Genomic DNA, 19414 nt, shown 5'->3' on the forward strand with positions numbered 1-19414 from the left:
GCCAGATCCTCAGCTGATACTAATTGATGAGAAGATGGAATTGCATCAGTTTTTACCAGCAAAAGATGCACAGTCTAGATCTCTAGGAAAAAGTAGCTTATGTAGTTAAAATTTCACACTAACTTATCTGAAGACAGGGAATTAAACAACAAGACTAAGCATCTTCCAGAAATAGATGCATCAGTGGGAGTTGGAACAGGATTCTATAAGTAATTACTATCCTGCCTGGAGTGTCAGATTCATCAATAAAAGCAAGGCTTTTCTGTAGTATTGGAGCATATAAAATGTAGCAGACCCCACACACTCCACACTAATTGTTGGAAGTAGACATTTTGCAGAAATACTGAAATCGTGAAGTGTCCAGATGGAGGGGTGAAACCTGGAGGGCAAGTCTGAGTAAAGACTGCTTGTCTGACCCCTCATGGTTCCTTCAGGGGAACCAGAGAAGCGATCACTTATGGTACAGTGTCTCATCCCTCTTCTGATGGCAGCAGATGGCCAGGGCTGCTCAATCCCAAATTAATCAAAATTCCATTTGGAAGAGGCACACAGGAGCAGTCCAGGGATGGAACTGGGTTGGCGGAGGAGACAGCAGGATTGAATATGCTGAAAACCCATGTGGAATTCATGGAAAAAAATCAAATAAAAATGTTCTAGGAAAAAAGGCCTGCAAAGTGAAAGGGAAGAATGACTTCCAGACCTGACAGTCAAAATCTGGGGTGGGAACCAGACTATTCCCCATGACTTTTTCCAGGACAAGAGCATTTGCTACAGCCTTTGCAGGGATTAGTAATGAAATAGAGCAGAGTTGTAATTTTAAGGATCTAGAAATGTCGTATTTTGTTGATACTGTGTTATACCATGTTTCAGCTCTGTCAACTATCCTGCTTGAGGGATAATGTATTTTTTCCACTTCCAATCTGTCTCTATTCAAAGACCAGAAAAATAGTGAATAACTTTCAGATTGCACCCCAATCTCTCCCCTGGCACCCCCCTGAATAATTTTGTCCTTGTTTCTATATGCCATGCTAACAGGCTGAAGTAGCTTTAGTAGTTTAGAGAATTGTCATGAACAGAAGACTGGATTGTTGTTTGGTTGTTTTAATTTGATGGGATTGCAATTCTTAACCTACTTTAAGATGATGATATTCTGACTGTCATTAGTAAAAGCACAGTTAGTCTTGGCCCAACACTTAATCTAGAACCCAGTGAAGTCACTCAAAAAGCTCTTTTTGATTTTGGTGGATGCTTTTTCAGACCCAGAAACACAGGCCTTCTTGGAATGTTTTCTCCAAGATTTATGAGCTGTTTGAAAAGGTAATTAAAAGGGAAACAGCATGTAACTGCAATTTAGGGGAGACCAGTGTCTATGCAGTAATGAAAAATACTCCAGAACTTATCCTTTAGGGAAAATTTTGGGTTGCATAAATCATCCCCACAGGTTTGAAATAATACTTCATCTCATGTTCTACAGGGGATTTAAAGTGAGTGTTTGACAAGATTCCTTGTGCTGTGTTTCTCTTACTGTATGAATGCTCTTTGGCATTCACCAAAAATCCAGACTGCTTATGTTAATCTGATTTTTCTAATCAAGCCACGTTAAAATGCATTTATTCCTGTGTGGTGAGTCATGCTATAATGATCTGATCTGTAGATCAGATCTAGGTTATGCTGGATATTGTGCAAACATGAGACAAGGTCTTTCTCAAGGGGCAAGGAAGGCACTTGCTCTCCATAACTTGATAACAAAACAAATTATATAATTTTTGACTACTCCAAGTGGAAGACAAATCTTTCAGTTGTATTTGAAAATGAAATTCACAATATTTAATCAAAGGAAGACAGGCATGAAAAATTATCAGGTGAAAACTAAGAGCACAACTGGATGAAGACAGTAAACACTCACACTGCTGAAATCACGGTGGAGTAGACATGACAGGAGTGGTAACCGTAGTGTGTGGGCAAGGAAAATGTGTATTAAAAAGCAAGGCAGGGTAAATAAATCATGCCTAGATTACCATGCTTGTGTTTCCTTGTTGTCCCATATACCTTCTTCAGAGTTAACATAGAATTTGTTGTTGCTTTGGTGTAGTCCTTCAGTTCAGATCACCTGACTTTGAACAAGAGCAGTAATTCAAGTGTATTAATTATTGTTATCGACATTTTCTCTCTGAACTGCAAGTACACATCTAAAGTTTAATCCAAATGGCTATATTGGAAGCTGGGGGCCACACAGGCAGCAGCGCTAAGCCCAAGCTAATTAACTGTGCTGCAAGACAGACATAATAGCTCAGGCAGTATTTTATAAACAGGGAGGATCTGGTTTATTTGTGAAGAAGTGAGGGCTGGTAATAAAATGTTTTTGTTTGTTTGTTTTACATGGGTGAAGACTCATAATTTGCACTTGGAAAAATAATCTTTTCATCTTTTCTCTATTGACTTATTTTTTGTAAGCACCATTTTCTGAGGGCAATATCAGGCTAACAGCTGTGGTCCTTTCCTTTCTGCTACCTGGGATCCTATGGGCATGGGAGAGTTTCAAGAATTTGCAGTTTTAGGAGCAGTAACCCTTGTGGTTTTTTTCATGTTACATGGTTCTTTCTCCATGATAATACCTTGGATACTCATTCCATACTGTAACAATCCCTTTTGGTTTTATCCTAAATGCAGAAAATTCATTAAATTACTCATTCTCCCCCATTTTCATTGCCACGTCAATCACAGCAACTCTTCAAAGAGAGAGGCTGAACTGTGCATCAGATATGACTTTATTCTTTGTATTTATAAAGCAAAGCATAAATTCTAACAGGTCCACTAGTCATATCTATTGATTTGGTACTTAATCACATGAACACAATGAATATTCAGTGCCTGTATGATATAAAAAGAACAATCAGAATAAGCTATTATAGGTGCTGGAATCTCATTTAAAATCTAATTAGGTCTAGCACAAAACTAAAGGAGTCCTGTCTGAGTATGAAGAAATGGATGTGTCTATATAACAAGTGAAATGTCTTCTTTTTTTTTTTTTTTTTTCACCCGTCTCCTGGCATGTATTAAGAAACTAGTATTTTTTCTCAATTCTCACTTAGAAAACCATTACTCTGTCTAGCCTGGACAATAGCTCATACCCTCATGCTTTGATTTACAGATTAAAGCTGATCACTCTGCATTGTATAACTGTGCACTGCTTCATACACAGCACAACCATAGTTCCAGTGTTAGGGGTGGTCACTGCAACTCAAGCAGCAATTGCTTTGTAGCTGTACCTGTTCCACAGCTCTGACTGGCCTGAAGCCTTAGTGTTGGATTGCCCCAAGCGCTAATGGACCAGTGACCCCAGTGACCACCAGCACTGGTCAGCTCTAGGCTAAGCCAGATACTTGCAGGTTGTGAAAAGAGTTATGGCAGTAAATACTGCATATACCAAGGTCTGTCTGACTGCAGCCTTGGTATCTCTTTGCCCAACAGTATTTGACCTCTGCCTTGGCAGCAGTGTTGGGGTAGATGGTGCATTGCATGCTAAAGCTTTGGCAGGGATTCCCAAACTGGGGCATCACAAAGATGCACGGGGGGTGCTGAGACCTATCCTTGAAGGCAGAGATACAGATATTTCTGCAGTATGACAGGGAAAGTGGAAAAAAAAAAGGACTCACAAACAGGCTGAGGTTGTTATTGCTTACTGGTAGAGTCAGTAGAGGCCTCTTCCCTACAGCTTTGTTTTCCTGTGTGTCTTATTAGTGAGCAGCAGCAGCAGCAGAAGCCCGATGACTGCAGGTACAGATGGGCCGTGCTAAGAAATCTGGCTGCAATTAAAAACCTCTGCAGAGTGTGGCTTTTCCAGCAGTTCTTTTATAGTAAAAAGAGTGGGAGATGATAGAAAAATCCTATCCTGTGTTTGAAATCCACTTAGGGCACTAAGATTACACACAAGAAAACGTTGGCAGTAAAAAAATAGGGACTTGCAGGCTTTATTTTAAAATATATCTGTACAGACTCCCATATTAGGACAGAGACTGCCTTGCCATTTATAGATAGAGATGTATGGATGTGTGTAGCTCTATCAGTGTTATACACATGCCTGCATGATTAAGTAAAAATAGATCATAATTTGGTTCAGCACTTAACATTTTGCAGAAAAATAGAGTACCACAAGTATATGCTTTTATATAGATATTCATGCAAGAGAATAAAACCAGTCTTCAGAACATGTATTTATTGCCTTAGGGGCAGATGAAGAACAGAACCAAGGAAAATAAATACCTTTCAGCTAACTGTGTTCTGCAAATAGGACATGGCCTTCTGTCTTCAGGGTATATCTTTCTGTTAAAACTGTGCTAGCAAAGTGAATCTGTTGTTTAATGCCTGTTCTAGCTTCCCTTGTGCTTTTCTTGGTGAACCAAAACGTTTGTAGGAGTGGGTTCAACTGACTGTGTAAGATTATTCACACTCTTGCTGTCTTTCACTCATTTGCTTTTTTTTTTCCCTTTTCTTTTTTTTTTTTTTTTTCTTTTTTCTTTCAATTGGAGATGCAGGAGGGCAGTCAGAGACCGTGACAGGAAAAGCACTTAAGGTTTTATGCAGAGTGAGTCCGTAGTCCTCTCACAGGAAATGCTTTCCCTGCTTTTCATTGCAAGAAAAAGAGTTTAGCCTTCTCCTCTGATTTAGCTTGAAACTTCACTAACATCAGATGTTTGTAACTGGCCAATCCCCTTGCCAATAATGGGGATTTTACTCCATGAGGGGCAGCTGAAAACTGTTTAAATTAGCAAAATAACAGCCAGAGCCAGGCAGAGGAGGATTAGAGGGCTGCAAGGCTTTCCAGGGGAAGCTTTGCCACCCTACCTGCAGTGGGATGATTAGATAACTGTGCTTGATGTGTTCACTTTACACTGCTTTTAGTCATCTTTTATTCAGTGACTACACCTAGGTTTTTCTTCTCCTGTGTCATTTCCAGTCCATAACACAAAATCTGTTGTTTTCCAGGAGAAAGTTTCAACCTCACTCCTTACAGCTCAGTTCATGTAGGTCTGCTCTTCAGTGAAGCCTTAGAATGGTACCATGGGTTAGCAAAAACAGAGGTCAGAATTTGCCCAAGAAGCTGGCTAACAACTGCTTAAACACCATGCTGAATGATAATTTCCTGGAAATACAGTCCTGGATGCAGAAATGACATTTCATTCATGAATTCATTTTGTTGTTGCTGAACGTTTGTAGCTGGAATAATTTTTATGCTTTGAAAACCTGTTCTTATCCCACCTTCATCAGCTTTTGACAGCACAGAAGCCAAGGCAGATGTTCCAGGAAAAGTGCCATTTCCAACCACATACTTGGACCACGAAAGGCTCAGCCTGAAGCAATGTTACAATGACTTCAGAGCTGCCAGCTGTGAGTGTCTCCACCCCAACTGGCTGGCTAGAATTAATATCATTATTCCAAATGTAAGAACTTAAAGAGCGTATTGCTTCACGTATAAGTAGAGAATTAAAATGAATCAGGGAAGGTCATTCTGATATTCTGTTCACATAATATATTTGTGGGGGGGGAGGGGGGGAGAGGGACTAACCAGTGAGATCACACTCTTCTATATTAACATTGTTGTGAATATTAAGATTCAGAAGCATAACCCAAGTTTTACACACTCCCACCTGTATTACTGGCTACAATTTCCATCATTTTAGCCCTGCAAATTCAAATTATTGAGACTTGGTTTGACCTCCATGCAATAGCGAGCCAAGAGAAGTCCTGTGATATCTCTTTGCCAGAGAAGATTTGTGCTCATGAAAAGCTGAGATACTCAATGGGCAAGGGTGGACTTGATAAACTCTAGTCACTCAATGATGCATCTGAATCAGTGAAAATAGGGATGGGTTAGGGGAGCCCAAATGCCAGGTCAGGGTAACCACGAGGAAAAATGCAGGGTTCCAGGAGCACAGGGTTGCAAAGCAAACATACCATGTTCAGGACTTCCTGAACAAGGAATTTCAGGAAAGAGATGTTTGGTAAAAGTTAAGTTTGATCGTCATGAGGTTAATTCCTGAATTAGCTTGTATTTCTCATGGTTTGAGGAGGATGAGGAAAGTCTTGGTCTGTGTATTGATGATTTACTTGCTTCTCTTCTCCCTGTAATGTATTAAGCCCTACAGAAGGTGGGCAATTTCTAAGTATGTCCCTAGACTTTGCAGGCTGCTGTGTATGGATCCTAATTTTTGCCTGTTATGTATTGCTCTCCATATCTATATTGTTCCCAGGATTTAATTTTGACTCCATTCCATCTCATCTGAGATGAATGGCTTTAATCAGAATCTCTTAAACCCACTTCATTCAATGGTAACCCTTTGTGAGACACTGAGGAACACACCACTGTATTGCCCTGTCAAGGCAAGAGGCTAACTGAAGCAGGGAATTTAGCTTCTTAACTAGATTCTAACTAAGAGGCTCTTAGGGTTTATAAGATTTTCCAGTGATAGCCTCATTTGGTCTCTATAAATGGAAGCTGGGCAAGAAAATAAAATCTATCTGTCTGTTCTGAAACTTACTTATTGATTTCAGCAGTCATACTGTAATTGTTCTCACAAATCAGCTGAGATGCTTAATGAAAGGTGACTTGAGTGGCAATTTTTCGGCTGCTTCCCAATGGGCAGCAGCTGACAAACCTGGTATTCCTTGTTAACCAAGTATAAATTTTTTAAATGAATGAATCAAAGTGACTAGAATTAATGATGTTTATCACAGCACTTGCAACTCTCATTCACCTCTTCCATTTACGTTTCATAAAGCTGAGCTGATGTTGGCATCATAGTCCTCTTCCAGAGAAGTGCTTTTCACCAGCCCCGGGCAAGAAGTTCTTTGCAGAAAAAGGAGACCTCAAGCACTGGATGTGAAGGTGCAATCACATCACTGCTTTGCAGTCTGGCTGGCATCAGCTCTCACAGCTAGGGCACAGCTGGGGCATTCTCAGAGTTGATATAAGACCAATTTGTGAGATCTTTCACACCAGACCCTGCAAGGGCATGAGCTTTGGGAGGCTGGAGTGTCAGGTCTGGAGACAGAACCATAACTGAAAAGTGTTCCTTCCAGTTCAAGGCAGTATTTACAGAGGTATGTTGTTCTCATCTCTGTGCACAGAGTATTTGCTTAATTTAGGGACCATGGAGCATCCCAGGCTGGGAGGAGGGTAGCACCCCTGGCCAGCATGTGGATGCAGGTACTGAGAGGGGAAGGTAAGGGGACAGACAACCTTGGAGCCTCCTGTTCAAAGCCTGAGACAAGGCAGCTGTGTTTTGCAGCTGTTTCAGAAGGGGCTTAGTATCTCTTCATTCTCTAGTTTGTACATATGGTTTTCTGCCTTCATTTTGTAGCTCTTGCTGATAGAGGACTCTCTGAAGTTCCTCTGAACATGCAAAAAAATTAGCATACTTTCTCCTCTGAACTTCTAAAATCCAACTAAAGGCTTTTAGCTGATTATCTCAAGTCTCTTCCCTCTAATGACTTTCCAGTTTCTTGATGTTGAGCAAAATCAGCGGATAACTCTCTCTATTAGATATAATTATCAAATGTATATTGAGCTTGGGAAATTATTCAGTTAATTTTGTCTTTAGTCTTCCACTTCCTGTCAGAGATTTGAAGCATAAGCCTGCATTTCTCTCTTAATTACTGCATCCTGTTGATTTCTTTTTCCGTTTTTAAAAGATAAGCACATGCTTAAATGGGAGCCTTTGACAGAGGGAAATAAAAAGTCTTCATTAAAGTGTGATTGTGGTTTGAGTGTACTAATATCACTGACTAAGGTGAACCATGATTTTTGATCAGAAATTCATGACTGATTTAGCAGTTTTTTGTGAAGATGGCAATGGGGGAGGGTCCACTCTCTGTAACAGGAACAGTATCTTTCTCTTGATTAGATTTTGGTACTGCCACTACACTCACAAGGATGAGTTCTTGTTCAAGTGGAGCTACACTAATGGGAACATTCAAATCCCATACTAAGCTGCTTTCCACCTTTTTTAACACTTATCAAGTTGATTTGAAAGAAACTCTTCATATGGGAGGCCATTCAGAGAAGGGACCATGCTGTAGTTTCATGAAGCTGTAAACTTCTTGCAGCCTACTAAATGCCTTCTGTTGTGTACAGCTGGGACTGCAGTCTGTGTCACAGAGCCTTTGTTACCATATTTTGTCTTTCTGATGTGAGGATGAATCTTTCTAGCAGCTTTTTAAAGTCATAAAAATAATTTTAATACCTGTTACTTCACACAGGGAGGGTCTGCACCACTGTATCCATTCTTGTTTTCATGGTATAGTTTACTGCTCCAAATACCCACTACCTCTGCACTGGGTTTTGTCTTTGACCTTTATTCCATTCTGAACAGAGCTTGTTATTTTTTAAATTCTGAACTGAACATGCTATTATATGTTCACATTTTCAAGTAAGCACGAAAAACATTCAGTTAACTCAGCTGAGAAAGTAGGCCTGGATCTCACTGCTGGAGTTCCTTCCCTTGTATATTCTTGATGCCTCTTGTCCCCTTTTCATGAGTGCTAACTTTATCTTATAGCAGTCTGACAGCAGGGACACGCTGAATTCTTCTAGTTTGATGTTTCCATTGCAATATTAGGTTGAATGGTAGTTGGCAGCAAAATCCATCCCTATACCTCCAGAGACTCATTAAAACCGGGTAACTCTGAAGTACAGCAAAATGATTTCTGTTTGGACTATGTTGCCAATTTAACAGTTGTGTGAAAGGTAAAATGATTAAGTAGTTTCTTGTAAGGAAATTCCTCTAAGTAGGCACTTTGTAAAAACTCCCAATAAATGTTCACTTATCAGATCAACTTTGTAGATATAACTGCTCATAATCCTGTGCTACTTGCCTAAGAAGGTATATATAGATTTTTCTAGCATAACAGTTTCTTACATGGCTTATTATAATTGCACTAATTTTTGTATGTGTTTAAAACAGAGGACTGGGAGTATTATTATCACACCATTTCAGGACACATACTGGTTGAGCAAGGGAGCTGCTTCCCTTCAATATAGCTGGCACTCACAATTTAGCTCTAATCATAAAAGAATATCTACCATAGTTTTATTTTAATATCCCCTTGTGGATGTGACAGACTGAAACTCTGAGCCCTGATACCGGAAAGTAAATAATGCTACTTGCAGGCTGCTTGACCCAATGGAGATGTCACACAGGAGGTCAAGACAATCCCAAGAATGCATTCGGCACTGGAATTTCCCCTCCAGTGAGCTGGTGTCTGCCAGCCAAGGTGCCCCCGCAGCATGCCAAGAGGCCAGCTGCAGCTAATAACCACCCAGGCATCTGGACCCCCGTGCTGCTCCTGCCAATGCACCACAGAACTTGTCTGTAGCACCGACAGGTTTTCCTAATTCTCTCTTACACACAAAATCAAACAGAAAAATATTTAATTTGACAGGGCAAACAAATGGTGCTTTAGTGGAGAAATGATACTCTCAGCATATGATAGCCATCTGCCTGCTCCTCGTCGTGATTGTTGGGGAGTTATAATTGGACACACGGTTTTGACACCTACAGAGACTAGCTGGTACTGCCACCAGACAATTTTAAGTGGGACAGCGCATTTATGAGTGTGAATTTTCACTTGGCTGCCATCCAGACAGCCCTGCTAGGGATCACTGGGTAATCAGGGATAAAAACGGTTAATGAAGTTTCTGTTTCAGTTAAAGCCAAATGTACAAATTGCACATTTTAAAAATTATTATTATTTTGCATTTATGGCTAATAAAGATCCTACTTGGGTTAGAACAAAGTGTACAAATTTTTTTTTTTTTTTTTTTTAATATATTTACATGTATTGGCATTCATTGCCAATGTCTGACTGCTCTCAGAAGCCAATAACAAACCCTGTTGTGCCAGGGGGTGTCTTTCTCCAAATCCATCAGGCTCCATCCAGGAAAACCGAGGAAGGAGCAGTGCCTTCCTGTGCCTGTACAGACTTCCCACTGGGACAGAGCACACAAACACCAGTTTACATTTACACATCTGCTGTGGTTGGTGTTCCTTTCTTAGTCAAGGCCAATAAGGCTTTCACAAATTCCCCCCTCTCCCTGAATCAAAATATTTTTTGGCCCAAACTCGTTGCCAAGCTCTGTTTTAATCCATTAAAACAAGCAAGTAAGCAGACAAACAACAAACCCACCAAGCAAACACAAACTGGAGATCACTGAATTCAAAATGATGTAGAGAAAATACATAATCCTGTTCTACAGCTTACCCACAAAATGTCTGTACGTGGTGTTTATCCTGTCAGTATATAATGCCAGTGACAGCAAACAGTCCTGCAAAAAGCTACCCCTCATTTGCAGGGTGCGGAGGGAAGCATGAGGCTGAGCAGAGGCATGAGATGGCTCCATTGGCGCAACAAGGGGTAAGTGTGTGGTGGCAAGGCACTGGTGTGGCTGTGGCAGGGACAAGTTGTCTGCTGTGATGCTGGATCTGCCGATTCCCCTGTAAAAGGCAAGTGGTGATGTAGGGATGGCATTTACTGTAGGTTTTGAGGAAACTAGCCTTTAATATGGTATGCCTGGCTCATCCTCATTTCATAGAGAAGGGAGCTACTTTAACAATGCATGGTGGCACAATTGTTTCCCATCGGGTATTAATGATATATTTGAAATGTGACTGCTCTCTGACAATTTGTAATGCAGTGGTTCTAGTCCAGGCAGAGGAGGGTCAGTACAACCTTGGTTTGATTGCTAGACGAAAACTATGCCAGCATAAAAATACTCTTTGGCACCATAGTGGGTTTTTAGGGCCAAGACCCAATTTCTTTATTTATTGATACATTTATTCTTGGAGGAAAAAAAAAAAAAAAGGCTGGACAAGAATTGACCTGAATTCCTCCAGTTCTAGACCAGCAGTGATGTGAGGCAGAAGCGCATCTCAGTCCTTGCCCTGAGGGCTGATGGTGGGCCTGGGCCCGTGCTGAGTCTGCAGCAGCTATGGGCTGTGTGAGGCCAACAAGACTGCTGCAGCCAGGCTGGGGTTGCAAGGCTGGCTGCTTATGGAGGTTAGAAGGTTCAGGAATGGTTTAGATGCATTTATTTCTGAACTCTCAGGACAGTCACCATTGATTTTCCCAGGTTTAGGATACTGGCTAAATCTTAAATTCCAAACTTGCCATCAGTTCCCTCCTTTGCAGTTTCACTGCTCTGTCCCAGGCATTATTTAGCCACTGGACTGCACTGTCCTAATTATATACAAAAATAGCAAACCAAAGTACTAAACCAAAGGTAGATTGTATTATTTTTTCCCTGTTGAAGGAAAAATATTTTTGTCCATGCATTTCAAAGCATGCTATTGTTCATGAGCAATTTAAGACAGAAATATTTGATGCTGCAGGGGCATTGGTAAAAACCTAATCAAAGGCAAAATGCCCCTTTGCTCCTGTTCAATGTTCATATTGTTTAGTTCATATTAGCATTGATTTTCCCCAAGCCTTTAGCATCCTATTTATGAAAGGTAGCATAATGAATTTTACCAATAAACAAGAACGTTGGAACAACAAAATAGACCTTTCTTCCACTGGCTGTTGTGTAAGTGTGAAATGGCTGCATTTCCAAAAGGGCTCCGCTTTGGCTGGCTTACATTTCCTCCACCACCACGTGGCAAACACACTGTGCCCTCATCACCATCCATATGTAGGGCAAGAGAAGTGTTTACTGCAGATGAGGGATACACTGAATGTCTAGTCTGATGATGTTTGTATTTAAGTCAGTTGGGAATCTCTGACGTTCTCAATTACAGCTTGTTTGCACACTCTCTTTGCAATTACCAAGCAGTTAGCAGCCAGTGCACCTAAAGTCTGCTCTGGGACAGGCTAAAATCTCACTGTCAAAGCTAGGAAGGTATGTGGCATTTGCAGTGCTAACAGAGAAGAATCTGAAAAAAAAGCCTAAACTTTGTTCAGTCCTTTCAAGCGATGACTTGTTCAACAGTCCTTCCCACAGCTCCTTGCTGATGTAATTACAAACCAGTCCCAGCTTAGGCTGGCTGAAAATAAACTTCATGTTTTCATTTAATTGGTTGGATTTTCTGCCTCAGAGCCACAAAAATAAAAAAGTACAGAAAAAAAATTTACTTAAAGGAGCTATTTAAGTAGGATCTCCCAAATATTTAAATGTCCCAAACAGCAGGTAAGACAATAAATCCGTATAAAAATGTGTTAAAATATAAAATTAGTGGGTGAGTAAATTTACAGTAGGGGAGCTGAATGTCTGTGGTTATTTCTTGAACCCTGCTCCCTGAGATGCACTTATTCATGTCCCATATGTTAAGCCCAAGAGCTCCCTGGTTCTTGTCCAGAACTGTCTTGACAAAAGTCACATTAAAAAAATGCATGCAAGTTTTGCATTCAGCCTTCAGGCAGAGCCTGCCAGGGATACTGGTCAGGCAACAAACTGTTCCAGTTATGTTTTGAAGCAAAGATGGGATAGCAGGCAGTGAGGACTTCCACGTCTCCAGTCTTGGCAGCTCCAAGAGGACTGAGAAGCTCCCATTCTGTCGGGCAGCTGGAGATGCCAAAAGCAGCAGCTCCGATCAGCTCTACCCCATCTTCAAGGTATGCCGACTTTTTCCTGTGCTATGGCTAAAGCCTTCTTATTTACAGTGAAGCACTAACATTAGCAATCAAGAGCTCAGTCCTCTGTCTTGGTCAGTCTGTTGTCATTTCTCTCTCTCTGCACTGAGGTTCAGGCACATAAATAATAATGTGTGTTAATGGCTTTGAAAAGTCTGCAGTGGACCTTGCTGCATTGGATGCTGGGCATTGCAGTGGAGTTGCTGTACACTGCATTCATTCTGAAAATAAATGAAAACCTGGATTTTTATTTTTTTTATGTTGAAGTATTTTATTTTTAAGTGTGGGTGTTTGTTTTTATTTATTTATTTATTTATTTTTTATTTTTTTATTTTTGGAGTATGCATGTTATGGAGCAGTGAGTTGCAGTCACTGAGGGAATATTGCAAAATGCTCATGGGAATACTCATCTTCCCGTTCTCTGAACTCTCTGCAAAAGGATTTTTGAGATGTTCAGATGGTGCCAATAAAACACAGTTCTCAGGGATATTAGGCAGGGGGAACATGAGAAAGGGGATATGGAGGAGACACCCAGATCAGTGGATGTTTGAGAAGTGCTTGGTCACCTCAAAATCCTTGGTGGGCTTGGGGTGCCCAGCTGAGGGTCACAGGTGGCAGGCAACACCAGAATCAATGTGGAGTGTCAGCAAGGGTAGCTTTTGGCTGCACTTTACTAATGTAAGCTGGAAAGTGACTTCTTATATTTATGACTAATGAGTTGCAGGATATAATTCATGTGGCAAAGAAAAGGAGCAGTGGCTGAGAAACAAACTATTCACTATTGTTTTTCCATCTTTCACCAGCTGAAAGATGTTGGCAAAACTGGAAAACCTCAGGTCATTTTGAGTTCAGCTTTATGATGAACTATTTATTATCCCTGTAATTATATTTGACAAATCAAAGATCAATGTAGACCTTACGAGTCTTTAATGAGAAAGAATGTCAATCTTTGCTCAGTATATTCCCTGCATGTTCGGTCCAGCCGCCCAAAATCCAGCTATGGGTGCCTCCGTCTTGGCAAGCTGCAGTGGCTGGAGCAAGGAGATGTGCCTGCAGGAGGCTAGGAGCATATCCTCATCAGAGACAGGGATGCTGAGAGCAGTGGTGAGCCCGGACAGCAGGCTGGTGTCAGGAGGGTGCCTACAGCCCCTTTGCGGCTTCTCCCCAGAACTGCTTCTTCAAGTCCCTGCTACAGTCTGCATCCGTATTCAAGCACTAGTCTGACAGGGTGAGGATTTCATGAAGCTGAAAACTGGATTCAGCAGCAGCTCCTTAGCCTGGATTACTCCTGTGAAGCCCCTGCAAAGTTATTTATTAGGCTGAATCCCATCCTTATGTGGGAGTGGTGGGAATGCTAACACTGTGTTCAGAAATCGTAGAATTGGATAAGAACGATTCCTTTACATTTTTATGTGAGAGAAGCAGCAGCTATTCTAATTTATCTCCTAGTTTCTGAGACTCTAAAATTCACTGATTTATTATAATTATTTTTTTTTCCTGCAGAACTTTATTCATAATAAACCTTTTTATGTAAAAGAAAGAATAAGTAGACAGTTTCCCAGGGTATATCCCAGTAACAGGCTCTACTGGATAAATTGCCAAGTCATCCTATGATTTGCATTAAAAAAGCACAGGGTTAGCTATCCCAAGACATAATACTGTAATTTAGTTGTTTATCTACTTAGCTCAATTAATCAGCAACCACCACTATGCTTTCAGAGTGAGGGTCTGCAAGAAGACCTCAGAGGAAAGCTTTGCAGCATGGACGGATCCTGCACCACCTCCCAGGGCAGGGTGGTCCCTGGAGGAGGAGAAGCAGGGTCAATTGTTATTTCTAATTTCATGCATCTTCTCTCCCTTGGCGTGCTTGGAGCTGGCTGGGCGCTGCTCTCCATCAGCAGGTGCTGATGCTGAAAATCTTTTTCTGCTATTTCCCCCACCCCGTTCCACCTTGCACAGGGCTGCTGAAGCCCAGCTGGCAGGGGACCACCATCTGCGACACGTGCAAAGAAAACCCCTCTCTCCTTCTCCCCAGCAACCCCCATGCAACGACTGAATAATTTTTCTCCCTCTTGTTTTCCATGGGGTGCTGCGGGGCTGTACACACAGCGCGGGGGAGAGGCAGAGCCAGCCCTGGCTGGTCCCAGCGCTGGTGCGATTCCTGCCATCCGGCTGCTGCGGATGTGACGGGAATGAGAATCGCGGAGCTCTGTCCTCACACAGCGCTTTGTAAATGAATCGCTTTGATCTCAGGCGGATTTCCCTGTGCTATTTTTAGATGTGGTGAGGATAACCGAGGGATGTCGATTCTGATGCAGACAGAAAGGAGCTTCAGATGCAGTTTTCCTCCTGGGGCAGGAGAGGAGAGCAAAACGAGGAAAACAAGGCAATTTCCAGCAGTGTTTCTGAGCCTTTTGGAACAGACAGAGATAGGTCACTAAGCCCTTGAGGCTGAAGAGGGATGTTCCCTAAATATAAAATTCTGATAAATCTCCTTATGCTTCTCCTTGATGCTTTTTTGTGTAACTCGCCATTCTGCACCAGCCCAGAGTCAGGATCTGTGATTAAATTCAGCTTTGCAGGGTCCTGGATATATCTATAAGGGATTGCTAATTGTTACCCTTTATGTTGCCCTTTATTCAAAAATAATTGTAACAGCTCTCACTCTCCCTGTTTAAAGGACTTAAGTGGATGTCTCAAATTGCTTGGTTTTGATCATGTCAATTCCTGCTTTGCATTTTGCCTTCAAAAATAATAAATAACTTAAGCAAAACAAGAAACAGAAAATCAAATCAAGCCTTTCTTCCATAGGAGCAGGAGTGTGTGTATGTGTTTGGAGGTTTGCACGCAGGTTGCTGGAAGGGGAAAAAACCTGTGTACAGGGGGAGAGCTCTTTTCAGGGTTTTTTTCTTCTTCTCCCATCTCCCGTTGCTGGGGAAACCACCAGCCCCAGCGCTGGGAGCGGCTGACTCACCGCGCCCAGTCCTCACCGCACACACTGTGCCTCGAGCTACAGCACAGGAACAAAGGAAATACAGACTTCAGCAGTTAGACATGAAATACCAAAAATCTCCTTTACCGGTATCTCCAGGACATGGCTGGTGGCAGCTGGCTGTAAGCAGTCCTCAGAGGCTGTAGGAAAGCCATAGGCAAGGCTTTTATTTGGTGTCTTGGGGAAGGAGAAAGCAACACTGCCTTTGGTGATGGGGTCCCAAGCTCTGCAGAGCTGTGGAGTCACCCACTCCATAGGTGTCACATAGCTCCAACAGTCACTAAAGCTGATGGAAGAATCCCTATTGATTTCCACTGGGTTTGCTCACTGTCCACCTTTCCATAAATATTCACAGGAACACAAACGAGCCCTCTTTTCTTCTTCCTCCTCTGCTGTGTTCACATTTTGTGGGTGGATCTCAGTTCTGTCCAGCTGTGAGCACAGGGTTTAAATGGGCATTCCCCTTTCCATTTGTAATTGTGCTGCTCGTGCCTCCTGTGGTTAGAGGGTGGCTGTCCACAGCCAAATGCAGTGGTCCAATGAACTTGGTCATCTGTTAGCATAAATCGAGGTGCTGATATAATTATGTTTATAAATTCCAAATCACAAGGTCAAACAAATAGGCTTAACAGTAAGCAATTTGGGGTCTCCTTGGGATTTGCAATGCATTTACTAATGTATTATTCAGAATTTCTCTATCTGGAGAGCTAGAAGCTTAGTTGCTGTGTTGGTGTTTCTGATTTTCATGTTTTCTTTTTATCCACAGATTTTGGGGGCAGAGGAGAGGAAGAAAGCAGGAAATGTGATGGGACTGTAGAAGAGCAGCAAGCACAGCAGGACCAGCAGCAGCCAGAAAACAGGCTTAGCAGGGTATTGCAAGGCTGGCATGTTTGGCTCCTGCCTTGGCAAGCTTTGGGAACCTGAGTTATAGCTGGAAACTTCCCCTGGCTCAGGTTTCTGGGTCACCTGTGATGCTCAGACTGTTCCTAGCATCTGACATTACAGCTGTTGAGGTCCAAGACAGACACTACCAGCAACGGGCTCCCAATACTTTTTTCCCCACATTTCTCCTCCTTTTCCCTCTTTGTCTCCTTCTTCCTCCCAACACTGGGGTACAAACAACTTCTTCACGTTAAGTTAACCTAACAGCTAACAGCAGAAGCAAAAAAGATGTATATTTGAAAGAAGACCTCCAACCTCAGCGTGTTTTTCCTTCATCCAGCACAAATGTGCGTGACCAGATGGACCAGATATGCAACCTCTACCCCTCCACGCACCACATCTGAGCAGTCTCTCCAGATGTGTTTGCAAGTCTGGACAACCCAGGACAGCCCAGCACAACCCTATTCAACACTGCTGGGGCCATCCTTCATCTCCTTAGTCTCGCTGCCCCTGCACAGTGAGACATCCCCCTCCTGATCCTTCCTTCTGCTTCACACTTGCTTTTTCTGCAGAAGTCCCTCTGGGTATCATGCTACCAGTAGATCACATCTGAATTTTGCACCTGTGAATGTAAGGCTTGTGTCTCTTCTTGCCAAGTCCATCTCAGATGGCTGGGGGGTCAGGGCAGCCACGTCCCCCCTGCACCTCCAACCCCCAATTCCCCACAGCCCTGCACTGCAGAGCTGCTAGGAGCCAGGGCACGAGGACAGTTTTGTTAGCATCAATACTGAAGCAGCATTTTAAGCCAGTCACAAGCCAAGGCTGGGTTTTCACAACAAAAATTTGGATTTAGAGGGTGGACTCCCTCCTGAATCCTGAAAACCCACTGCCTGGTGGATGCCTAATTCTGCAAGTAGGTCACGCCTGCTCTCTGCCTCTGGGTACGGCGGAGACTTGACAGGTCTAAATAATATCTCTTATCTCCTCGCTCTTTGATGTGAGATGTCACTAAGATGTTCCCTGCCATTCACTTTTCATTTCTCCTCTTCCCTTTCTGTAAAACTCTGCTGAACACACAAGTTAATGAATGATAAGACATTTCTAGGTCCCACCAGTTTTGGCAGCACAGAGTCTCCCCTTGCCAACCTCTGACGTGGCCCTTTGCATTGCCCTGCTGTGGGAGACCAGCTGGCAGGACCGTGATGTCCAGTGTGCAGAGCCCAAAGTTGACAGCCCTCTGCCTATAAAAGAATGACAAGCTTTACTTGCTGGGTGTGCAAGGATGTGTGCATGCATATGCACAGTCTTTACGTCAAAATGCTGCTTGTGTGTGACACCACGGATAACATCTCATCCTGTCCTCTTACCGTCTCCAGCTCATCACTCTGTAAAGAGTTGCAGATCTAAGCTTTAAATAAAGCTGGGAGTTGAAAGCTGTGCAAGGGAATCCCATTAACAGAAGCTGTGTCAATGCCATTGGCGGCTCAAATGCTAAGATACAATGCATACATGGTTTCCTACTCTTGCATTTTACCGGTACGTATTCAGCTGGGTCTTTGTCATAAAGGTTTCAGCTTCTACAGGGAGTCTTTTAAAGACCTTGCCCTAATTATGAAGCAATTCCAGTGACATTTTAAATTATGGGTGAGTTTTACATAAGTCTTTTGATACGTGTTGTTATGACATGTAAAATTTTATCTTTGCCAGATGCAGTGAATTATGTAAGATCTTTGTTTTGCATTTGTCAGGGTAATTTGAACCATTGCAGATTTAACAAATGCACTTTCAAAGGACCCAATCCAGCACACAGCTGTGATAGTACAGATAAGCTTCATAAACTTTATTAAATTTCTATTAAATTATATAAGCTATCAGACATGTTTATGTGACAGTGTTAAAACTGCAAAGTCAAGCATGCAAGGAGTAGAAAAAGTCTTATCCTGAAACGCAGCCCCTTTCCTGGGCTTCCAGTGGTGGCTCATTATATGATCAAATGCTGTTTTTTTCCATAGGGGCCCAGCCTCAGTCGCTGAACAGACTGCCTGATGCAAATCAATGGGCAGCAATTCAAAAATCTGTTTTCTTCCCGTCATTCAGTGTGTGGCCCCAGCCCTTGTTTACTGCATACTGCTTAGCCTTGCTGTAAAGATGAAATACTGTTTCCGCCTGGGTTTTTCCATGACACTCATTACTGCGGTGTTTGTTTATTTCACATGCAAACTATTAATTAATTTGTCTCTGTGAAGCCCAGTAAGGCACGGAAGAAGCATTATCACTTTATAGATAAGGAACAGAGACACAGAAAGAGTCAAGTCAAGAATGTCAATTAATTTGGGATGTTCAACTCGAGATGCTCAAGAGCTGATACCTCCATGCATGTATTATTTATTTGTCTGCTTTAGTGCTGCTGTGCCTTTCAGCATCCAAAGGGCAGGACCACAGAAGACAGCTTCTGCCTGATCAGAGAGGCTCACAGAGTTCAGCCTGCTAGTGGCCATCACTTCCATCACTAAAGGAGTCCCATGTGCTGTGGGTCAAAAGTGGATGAAAATTTCTCTTGCTTGGACTGTAGCATGCAGCAGTAACTTGAAGGAGGGCTTGTATCACACTAGAAAGTACACGGTCACACGAATGCAGCTGCAGGGGCCATACTGAGCTCACCAGCCTCCTTGGCCTTCTTCAGATCACAATTCACCAGCTCCCAGACCAGAAATGAGAGACCTGAGCACCACTGCAGAAACTTTCACTTGTCTGAGCTCCAGGAGTATTTATATAATTTAATCGATAAATTGCATTGATTTATTTGCACTAAGTAACTCCTTGGGATCTGGATAATAGATAAGGGTGTGCATGGTGCTGTACAAACACATCATAAATAAATGTAGCTTGCAAATCGATTGTCAGTTATTGGTGATT

The 19414-nt window shown here is 42.3% G+C and overlaps 2 long non-coding RNA genes across 2 annotated transcripts in view; both read left to right on the plus strand.

Moving 5' to 3' along the window:
- The window catches only part of LOC137863506 (uncharacterized), a 64086-nt gene that overhangs the window by 25188 nt on the left and 19484 nt on the right, over positions 1 to 19414 (plus strand). The gene's annotated exons all lie outside the window — the stretch shown is intronic.
- LOC137863504 (uncharacterized) lies at positions 6631 to 17959 on the plus strand. The gene is made up of 2 exons (XR_011100924.1): positions 6631 to 7101; positions 16383 to 17959. It is a non-coding gene; the product is annotated as an uncharacterized lncRNA (long non-coding RNA).

This window comes from Anas acuta, chromosome 13 (genome assembly GCF_963932015.1).
Source record: "Anas acuta chromosome 13, bAnaAcu1.1, whole genome shotgun sequence".
Taxonomy (NCBI): domain Eukaryota; kingdom Metazoa; phylum Chordata; class Aves; order Anseriformes; family Anatidae; genus Anas; species Anas acuta.